Genomic DNA, 10,677 nt, shown 5'->3' on the forward strand with positions numbered 1-10,677 from the left:
TCCAAGTACTGAGGAACGGGGAATCTTGGATTCCACAGCTCTTAGATGGATTTCGAAGAGTAGGAGATATAGTACGAGAGATGTACTAGATACATTTATGCAATGGAATGAACCAACGCAACGATATGTTTTTGACGAGATGTGCTCTCTTTTACGTGAGGAACTAGAAGAAGATGACTCTGAATCGAATTTAGAAGACTTAATTAAAGTTCAGAAAGAGTTTACTACAGGAATGATAGTAGGTCCGAATATAAAAGAAGCGATGGAACTGATTTTAAGTTATAGAAATGATCCATCACTTTGTTCACCGAGAGACTTAGAGAAAAGTGGTACGAAGCAGACTCGCCAATATCCAATGAGGGAGGTTCCTCCAATTTGGCGCGAAGCTGTGCAAGCTGATGCCATTAATGGTATTGTAGCCGCTCCGGCGCAATTCCAGAGAGTATGGATACACATTCCATGGAAGCGAGCCGAAGTGTTAGCAGTGAAACAGGCCTTGCCAGATCCGCGTAAGAATCCTGCTGGATACTATAAGGAGTTAGCGCAGACAGTAGAGGCTTGTGTTATGAATCTAGCGGACATCGACATGTTATTTGGAAATGTAGTACCACAACCAATTTGGGCTAAAATACATAAAGAGAATCATCCAGTTGCCCTAGGTGGTGATTGGGCAGCTATCATTGCAGCAGATGGTCAGCAAATAGGTGGTTCCAAACCCGAACCTCTAATTGCTAATCTTCCTGGTAGGATAATTGACTTAATGAAGACTCTGATGCCAGCATTGCGTGTTAACTGGGACAAGTTGTCCGCATGCAGGCAGAAGAAAGACGAAAGTGTCTCCGACTTCTTCACGAGGTTCGAAGAGACTTTTGTAGATCATAGTGGTCAGGATATGAGCACAGAAGGAGGACAGAGATTGTTTGTCGATAAATTTGTACACAATTTGCTACCAGAGCTCTGCAACAAATTGAAAGATTCCGAGAGTGTGTGGGCTGTCTCTACTACTGCACAAATACTTGCAACTGCGCAGTATTATGAAAATAGGGATAAAGAGGAGAAAGAGAAATCAGATAAGAAAACGAAAGATTTAAAGACTAAAGTTCTTTTGCAACAGGCGTATCCGCCTCGCATGAATCAGACTAATACGCAGCAAGGGTCATATCAAAGGACAGATTATAATTCACCGAGGACTCAATACCAGTGGAACCAGTGTGCGTACTGTAAGAAAGAGGGTCACTACAAAAATGACTGTCCGATCTTAGCGCAAAATAATGCAGCAGCAGCTCAGAGAGGTCGTGGTGGTTCTATGCAAAATTCTAGAGGTCGAGGACGAGGTGCTATGCCTCCACAGACGAATGATCGCCCTTCCAATCACTTTGATCAACGAAATGGACAGTCTGCCCAACAAAATAGATCTCAACAGTATCATGTTGAGGACTATTGTGAAGTGGATGAGGGATTTCAGCAAAATGGGTACTAGGACAGCCATGGACAGAGAGAGGGAGTAGTATCAGTTCCAGTGGATCAGAGTGGGCCTTATGTCGCAGTAGCAACATCAGGTGTAGTCGAACCGTTTCTGTTGGATACTGGTGCGGCAAAAAGTTCTATCATTCATGCGAAACTCCCTGGCGCACCTTTGTCCGGCTTAACAAATGTTTCTGTAGGTTTTTCAGGCGCCCCTGTTTACAACCCCATATCTGGTCCTTTGTCTATTTCTGTTGGACCGTGTCAATTGAAAGCACCCTTGATTTTGACGACAGGTTGTAATGAAAATCTGCTTGGTTTAGACTTGTTAAAACGCCTATATGCGACATTGTACTGTTCTCCGGAAGGAGTACAGCTTACATTGGGCAAAAGAATCACCTCTCCGATGTACTTGTCAATGGATGCACCCCGCCGGAGCTGCGTTCACTCCCTGATACTCTTTGGGCGACTGGTCCTAATGATGTAGGCCTTTTTGGAAATACCACCATATGTAGTCACTTTGAAAGCAAATGTCAAATTTCCACGAATTCCTCAATATAAAATTTCTAGTGAAGGTGAACGTGCACTTTTGTTGATTGTACAAGATTTGATTAAGAAAGGTGTGGTTGAAGAAACTAGAGGAAATGTCTGTAACAGTCCTGTATTACCGATTTTGAAACGTACTGATCCGACAAAGCCTCCAGTATATAGGTTTGTAATCTTAATAAGATTGTGGTTCCGCAGTTCCCTGTAGTTCCAGACATTACTGCCTTGTTAACATTGATTCCTGCTACAGCCACATGGTTTTCAGTCATCGACTTGAAGAATGCCTTTTTTAGCATTCCGATAGCCGAAGAAAGCAGAGATATTTTCGGCTTCTGTCTAGGAGGTCGAAGCTTCAGGTTTAAACGCGCTCCACAAGGCTATTGTGAGAGTCCGTCCATTTACAGTCAGGCATTAAAAAGTCAGTTAGATTCTTTTGTACTTCCTCAAGGTTCTGCCCTTGTGCAGTATGTAGACGATCTTCTAGTGGCTGCCGATGACAAGGAAACTTGCAAAGCAGCTACGATTTCGTTATTGCATCATTTGTCCAATTTGAATCACAAGGTGTCACCTTCGAAAATGCAATACTGCTGCCAAGAAGTGACCTACCTAGGTCATCTCTTGTCAAAGGAGGGAAGGAAGTTGACCCCAAAGAGAATAAAAGCAATTACGCAGATGACTGTTCCCCGCACACAAAGAGAAGTACGTGCCTTTTTAGGTATTACTTCATACTGTAGGCAGTGGATCCCAAATTTTTCTCTTTTAGCAAAACCGTTGGTAGCTTTGAAAGGGAAAGGTGTTCCGAGTCCGGTGCCATGGTCTGATGAATGTCAGGAGAGTTTTTCTGAGTTACGAAAAGCATTGTGTTCAGCTCCTGTATTGGGTACACCTGACTACAGTAAGCCATTCACGCTTTATGTTCACGAAAGAGAAGGTTGCGCGTTGAGTGTTCTGACACAGAGATTTGGTGATAAACAACGCCCTTGTGCGTATTTTTCATCAACATTAGATCCGGTAGCTAGAGCGTTACCTAGTTGTTTGAGAGCTACAGCGGCAGCTGCGGCTTCCATTCGACAATCTGCTGGTTTGGTGATGAACAACATGCTCGTGGTTATGGTTCCTCATGCTGTGGATACACTCATGAACAGAACCAAGACACAACACCTTACCAGTGCTAGATTATCTGGCTACGAGCTGACACTGCTAGCAAGTCATATTCAGATCAAAAGATGCAATGTATTGAATCCAGCAACATTGTTGCCGACTAATCAAGAGTCGAGTGATTCCGAGCCCCATGATTGCTGTTTTAGAACTGAGGAAGAGACAAAAGGACGAATTGATTTAAAAGACACTCCGTTGTCAGATCCAGATGGCACGCTGTATGTGGATGGGTCATGTTTTAAATTGGAGAATGGTGATGTGACCGCTGCTTACGCAGTAACGACTTTGAGGACGATTGTGGAGACTGCAAGAGTGAGTCAGAATTCTGCCCAAGCTGCAGAATTAATCGCTCTAACAAGAGCGTGTGTTTTAGCTAAGGGAAAGAGAGTGAATGTGTTCACAGATAGTCAGTACGCGTTTGGCGTGGCCCATAGTTTTGGCCGTTTGTGGAAAGAAAGAGGTTTCATTACGTCCCATGGGACTAAGATTCAATATGGTCAGCTAGTTAACGACTTGTTGGAATCTCTAACCTTGCCGACTGAAGTTGCAATTGTGAAATGCAGTGCTCATAAAGCAATCACGGATGATGTTGGTCGTGGGAATGCTTTTGCTGATGAGACCGCTAAACAGACAGCTAGAGATATGATGAGTAGAATGTATGTTGCTACGTCTGCAAGATGGATTTCCGAGTCTGGGATGTGTGAGGATACAGTGGAAAGTGTGAAAGAGATTCAGAAAGAGGCAACTGAGGAGGAAAAACGTGCATGGAAAGAAAGTACGGGCAAGTTGGATTCGAGTGGGTGTTGGATTGATTTGTCGGAACAACAGCGTTGGATGTTGCCTGATGCGTATGTGCTTGCAGTGGTGACAATGGCGCATGGGGTAGCGCATATAAGTTCTAAAGGAATCTGTAGGATGTTGGCTCCAGTCTGGAAGAATAATGGGATCAGTAAATGTGCAGAGAGAGTGGTGAAAAATTGTATGGTATGCCTGATGCATAATCCTGGCAAGGGAACCCCAACTCCTGCTGGTCATTTCGCTCCTCCTTCCTGCCCCTTTGAGGTAATTCAGCTAGATTTCATACACATGGATCGTTGTAATAATCTAAAATACGTCCTGGTGGTAGTCTGTGCATTTTCCAGATGGATCGAAGCATATCCACTAAAGGACAATACTGCCCTATCAACTGCCAAAATTCTTCTCAAAGAATATTTCCCTAGATATGGAATGCCACGGATTGTATGGTCAGATAACGGAAGTGAGTTTATAGGGAAAGTTATGCAGAGTGTGTGTGTCGGTTTGGGCATCAAACAGAAGTTCCACAGTGCAAACCATCCCCAGTCTGCTGGTTTGGTTGAGGGTTACAATGGCACCCTCAAACTAAAACTAGCTAAAATACAGGCATCTACGGGTTTATCCTGGCCAGACGCACTACCTTTGGCTTTGTTATCAACGAGAGCGACTGTACATTCTAGAGTAGGGTTTAGTCCATATGAAATTGTCTTTGGCCGTCCCGCTAATATTTGGGGAGTACCGAGGCCAAAGGAGTTTTGTTCTCTAGAATATCCAATGCTGATTGATTACCTTTACGACTTGACTGCTAAATTGAGTCTTATTCACCAACAGGTTTTCGATGCATTGCCAAAGCCACTGGAGAGTCCAGGTCATCAACTGAAACCAGGTGACCACGTTGTGGTACGAAATTTCGCGAGGACGAAGAACCTTCAACCCAGATTTGTTGGCCCCTTCCAGGTGCTGCTTGCAACAAGAACTGCCGTTCGTGTGGCTGGTCGCAAGCATTGGATCCATGCGACACACGTCAAACGTGTACCTCTGCCACTTCCTTATGACGACTGGGTTAAGAAGGGAATTGGTGCCTCTGAATTCGAGCAAACACCCAAGTTTGCCCCTTTTAGTGATGCTGAATTGATAACTAACATTTCAAACTCTGACTCTCCTCCTGAAAAGAATCCTTTGAACTCTGAACATTTGTCCTCTGCATCAGAAAAAACTCTGTCATCTGCGAACCTGAATACTGCAACATCTACTAACGATACGTTATTTTCCGATCAAACAGTTCCTGCAAAACTAAGATACAACTTACGATCTCGTAATATGGACAAATAAAGCAGGAAACTGCCTATTGTGATATTTTGAATTTTGATACATTGCCTCCAGCCAGGAAGTTTGCTAATACTTTGTATTGTTATGTTGTTTTAAAATTGCCTTGCCGTCTGGGTAGCCGTAGGGTAAGCATGAGCGGATTTTGCGGATTGGCAATCCGCGAATTTTGCGGATTTGCGGATTCGCAATCCGCAAAATCCGCGAATTCCCGCGAATTTGCGGATTTTTTTTTTTTTTGTGTTCGCCCGTGTTTCTGCCAGTTCGCGAGGGTTTTTACAATTTCGCAATTTGCGAACTTACCTGTCGGGTCGCAAGTTTTGCGAACTTGTTGTTTCTACGTGTCCAGCCTGTTTGGGACACTCTTCTTCATCACTGCCACTCTCTGTCACCACTGCCACTCTCTGACTACTCATGCCACCCTCTGGCCCACCCATGCCACCCTCTGTTTCATCACTACACCCTCTGGTTGTCCAGTGTACATTATTTTCGGCAAAGCAAAGCACACCTTCCCTGCCTCAAGTGACCTGAATTAATTTGGGGCTGATTAATGTGTCACAGAATATTTTTTTAGCTGGCACCTGCTTCCTTAGTGCGCCCTGATTAGTGATCTTTTGCACTTGCTAAGTGCTTTCATTGTTGCAAAATTAGTTACAACACCTGCCCTGCCCCAACTGACAATAATGAATTAGGGGCTGATTAATGGATTTTAACTTCCAGCCTGGCTCCTGCTTGTCTCCCTTAGCTGTAATTCAGGACCTTTGTGGCATATGTGTAACTATTCTGAGGTTCAGAGCAGGGTCACATAATAGTTTCAACTGGCAACTGAACTCTGGAGGGGCCCCTCAGGAAGCCCTACAGGAAATGGCTACTAATGATGTGCCTGAACTTTTGAACCTGGTAAGTAGTTACTTTCAGTTTTGCCAAGATCGTATTTCTGCAATTTCGCACTTATTCGCGGGGCGCGAACTCACGCTAACAGTGCGAGCAGCGCGAGCAAAATCCGCTGCTCGCGGATTTGCGGATTTTGCGGGAAATTCGCAAATCTCGCGGATTGCGGATTTCCCGAAAATCCGCAAAATCCGCGAGCGGAACGGATTTTCCGCCCACACCTACCGTAGGGTCGTGGCTGTGTGCCTAGTTGAATCTGCGGGGGTCAGACACAAGGTCGATCTTTCTGTTGGTTCTGGGAACTCCCAGGGCTGATAGAGGCATTTTCACCTACGTACACATCATCAGTGGTCGCGAGCGGATTGTAGAAGATGGAGCTTCCTGCGCTGCAACGAGAAAATGTGATTTATGTTCGCAGAAACAGACTTTACAGAATTCTTCACAGCAAATGCTTTCTGATGCAATGTGCCATTACATTTTTGATTGTTTTGATAACGTTGGTGGGTGGAATCGTCTTTGGTGTGAATTTAATTTTTATGCCAGTAACTACAGTACCTCCCCTTGATCCTGCTACTTCTACTGTTTCTTCTATACACTCTTTTCACTCGTTCCCTGAACATGAGCAAGCTCGACGCTCAGAATTCATCAATAACACTTTTGTACAGCTCTTGCACCAACACCAACTGGTAGTTAACACTACAGACTGCTGGGTGTGTGGCTTGATACCCCACACTATGGATAAAGGTATTCCCTATCTGGTTTTGCTTTTCAGCTATAATGGATCATTTCAGGCCCTTCAGACCATTTTTGCTTATGCCCTTGAAACCTATCCTCCGCGTCCACCACGTTCCACTAAATATAACTCTGCCAACAAAGCTCTAGTTCAGGGTATTATTGATATGATCAAGGACGTCAATAACACTCCATCTTACCCTAGAGACGAATTAAGAGTATATTTGAGTTGGAATTCTTCAGAGTATCGCCTTAGTTTGGGAGAAAGCAAGCGTAAAAGCTCAACTCCAATCTGGGTCGTACCTCACCGAGGTCAGGTCTGTTTGCAAGGTAATGGGAGAAATCCAAGAGCTCAGCTAGGGAGGAGTGAGTGCGTAGAGACTTACGTGTTTCCGTCTAACTCTTCCCCTGCTTTTCTTACTGCTAGGGGTACTTACTTCATCTGTCAAGACAGAGCGTATACATGGTTGCCTGCTGACTTTTCAGGATCATGTTATATTGCTCGATTATTGCCTCCAACATACACTGCTTCATCTGATTATCACAAGACCAGAGTAGCAAGAGGTGTCTTCAGCAAGGAAGATACCGCTGGTCAGGAAGCTGGAGACTTCTTCAAAGGTTTCCTTCCGTTCTGGAGGCCTATGGCCAATAGTAGAAACATACGTCAGCTAACACGGGTAGTTGAATCTACTATTACCGAAACTGCTGGTGCCCTTAGCAACTTGACAGCTGAGCTTCAGGCGGATAGACTCATGACGTTGCAGAACCGTATGGTTCTAGACGTAATACTTGCAGATCGAGGTGGGGTATGCAGAATGATCCAATCGAGCTGGTGTGTCTTTATTTCCAATAATGCTCCAACAGTCTATGAGGCGATCTCTAAGCTACACAAGATTTCCGACTCTATTCATGTAGACAAGGGAAACTGGTCCTTCATGGAGTGGTTGTGGATATCAGCGTGGGGATGGAAGGTTCTAATGGTCATTGGTGTCATCTTAGTATTCCTGTTCTCGTGTTGCCTGATCATCCAGTGTGGTCCAGCTCTGTGTAGTCTTTGTGCTGCAACCTGTTTTAGAAAACCACCTGCGTTTGGAGAAAAGGCACAAGAGAGGATGATGATACAACAGCATGTCACTGACCTGATGAGCATAGAACTAGACTCTGACATAGACTGAGTAATTGCCTATGTAAGGGCAAAAGGAGGGTCTGAGGTTCCGTGACAATTTGAACCCGTGTTTTCAATATTGTCGGAAATACATCATATTGGTATCAGCGAACCGCAAATGATCCATTTTGCATATCCTTGTATTTTCGCTATGCTACGAGCAAGAGTACTCCTGTTACAAACACATTTCCGATCTACCCATGGCATCCATCTTAGATCATGGCAGCCATTTTGTGTTTCTTGCCCTCACATACGCAATAACCTCTGATTTCTCCATTTCAATTAAGGACACGTAGGCTTAACCGGAGATTCACCTCTCTAGTGACAAGTGCACCTTAGACCAGAACACTCGGTAGCTGCATGACTCGACAAAAGCTGCCTCTTCTGCCCGAGGCCAGCCCTGCTATACTGGTTCTCGTGTCCGTTGGCCTGATCACGATTAGGCGGCCGAAGCTGGTAGCCTTGCCCATTTACAACCCACAAACATCCCTTATCCTACTTTCCTATCTTCCACACCTGGCTCCGTTCCTTTCTTTCTGAATCTTTATTAGGGGGAGGTAACGAAATTTACGATGAGGCGGTCCGGCTCTTGAATGCAATATTGACAAGGGATTGTGATGAACTAGTGGGAACCCCTCTTCGTAATGTTTGGCATCAGATATTATCGACGGTTCCTGTGTAACGCCAAATATTTATTGTTTAGGACACAAAGGTTCTGGGAATGTATTACATGTAAAGAATTTGCCTCAAGCTCAAATTTTCGTATATAAGGAGCAACCCTCTTTGTACAAATTGAACAGGCTCCTAGATACTGCCCGTGTGTAGTTTCTGTGACTTCTGTGTCCCTGCAGTAATAAACCTTTGGTCTTTGACGCCACCATCGAGAAGCCCGTGTTTCTGTTTATTCGTGCACCGAGACAGGTAGAACTCCGGGGTCTTCGGGTGTTGTCCCCTGACACCTCTGGACGGAACCAAAAAGTCCAGAACTCCACTTCTATCCTTTCTTCACATGAGCACTGATTCTTCACATATCACTTCCTGTCTAATGATGATAACCATGTGATAAAAATTATATGCCTTGGTTGTTGATGAAATACTTCCTCTGATTGATTAAACTACGTTATCAATCAATATTGAGTGGCTTGAAACTGAATTTCCTTCTTTCTTTCGTATAGACTGTTGGTGCCTTATCAGTCTTTTGACATATATATAAATATATATTTTGTTGATAAATTGATACAAGGTTAGTCTAGGACCACTTGTTTTCTATAACGATAGTTTAACATGACAGGATTTTTCAACACTTTAGTAACTTCGAAGGGACCAAAAAACTGACTACTACCCTTTTTCACTTTATAAGGTTTCGTAACTTTAACTAAAGTATTAATCGAAATATCAGTAATGTTCTTCAAACCTCTTTTGCAATCAAAGGAACACTTATACTTGTTATGAGTATACTGAATGTTTTGTTTAACAACATCCAAATCTAGGTTGGAAGAAGTGCTGGGAGCCAAACATGAGGGGTTGATTTTAGTCCTAGCCAAACTGCCTCTCATACTTTCAAAAGGTGTTCACCCAGTCATGTCATTAAAAGTGGTGCGATAAGTCCAAACAGTTTTGAGGACTTGCCACTACCACTTACTATTCCAAGTACCAACAGACTGTATTGCACCCTTGAGCAACCTATTAAAGCGCTCAATCATGCCATTGCCACTAGGTTTAAAAAGAGAAGTTTTGCGATGTTTGATGACTAATCTTTAAAAAAAAACTGAGCTTTGCAAGAAAGAAACTGGACACCATTGTCAGTAATCACTTGGATGGGTAAACCGTCTTCAGTAAAAATAGAGTTAAAAAAAAAAAAACGTTTCAGTGTCAATCTTGTCAACAACTTTGATGGTAGGCCAACTGTAAAATACATCAATGGCAGAAGTAATGTACTTAGGCTTATGTCCTATGGGGCCCACAATGTCAACAACAATGGTTTCCCAGGGACCATTCAGTATACAAGGTCTTAACAGTGACCTGGTCAATTTTGGGGCTAAATCTGGAAGATGTTTCTGGAACACAAAAGCTATGAAGGGTCTGGAACTCGTTCTAGATAAAACTCTTAGAGATCTTTGTAATTGGCAAGGGGCCGTATTGATGTCTTTTGAGGTCTTTATGAAGGAGGTTACTTTGGTTGCAAGGAAATCCAACGCAATTATAAAAAAGCCCATACTCCATAGTTCGGTCATTTCCTTAAATAAAGAAATAAATAAACTGGTGAGGGAACAATACTTGTCCAGATCCCCTGAAAGATACCGAAAAATAGCCCTCTTAAAAAGAAGGAGACGAAGGGCTAGACTTAGAATAAAAAAAGATAAAGAGGACTCTATCTGGATTAATCTGCGTGAGGCCGCAGTGAACGGGCACGCTAGATTGTTCTGGTCTATAATTGGGGAGGGCTGTGGAACAAGAGTCAGTCCCCGCCCTATTCACATATGTGAGCAAACATGGGTTAATTATATCGTAAATCTATATGCCAGTAATGGGCCCGCGGCAGAGAATGTGAGTCTGTGCAATGATAGCGATCCTATAATAGATTTCCCGTCTGAAAAATC

Source organism: Lissotriton vulgaris, chromosome 1_1 (assembly GCF_964263255.1).
Source record: "Lissotriton vulgaris chromosome 1_1, aLisVul1.2, whole genome shotgun sequence".
NCBI lineage: Eukaryota > Metazoa > Chordata > Amphibia > Caudata > Salamandridae > Lissotriton > Lissotriton vulgaris.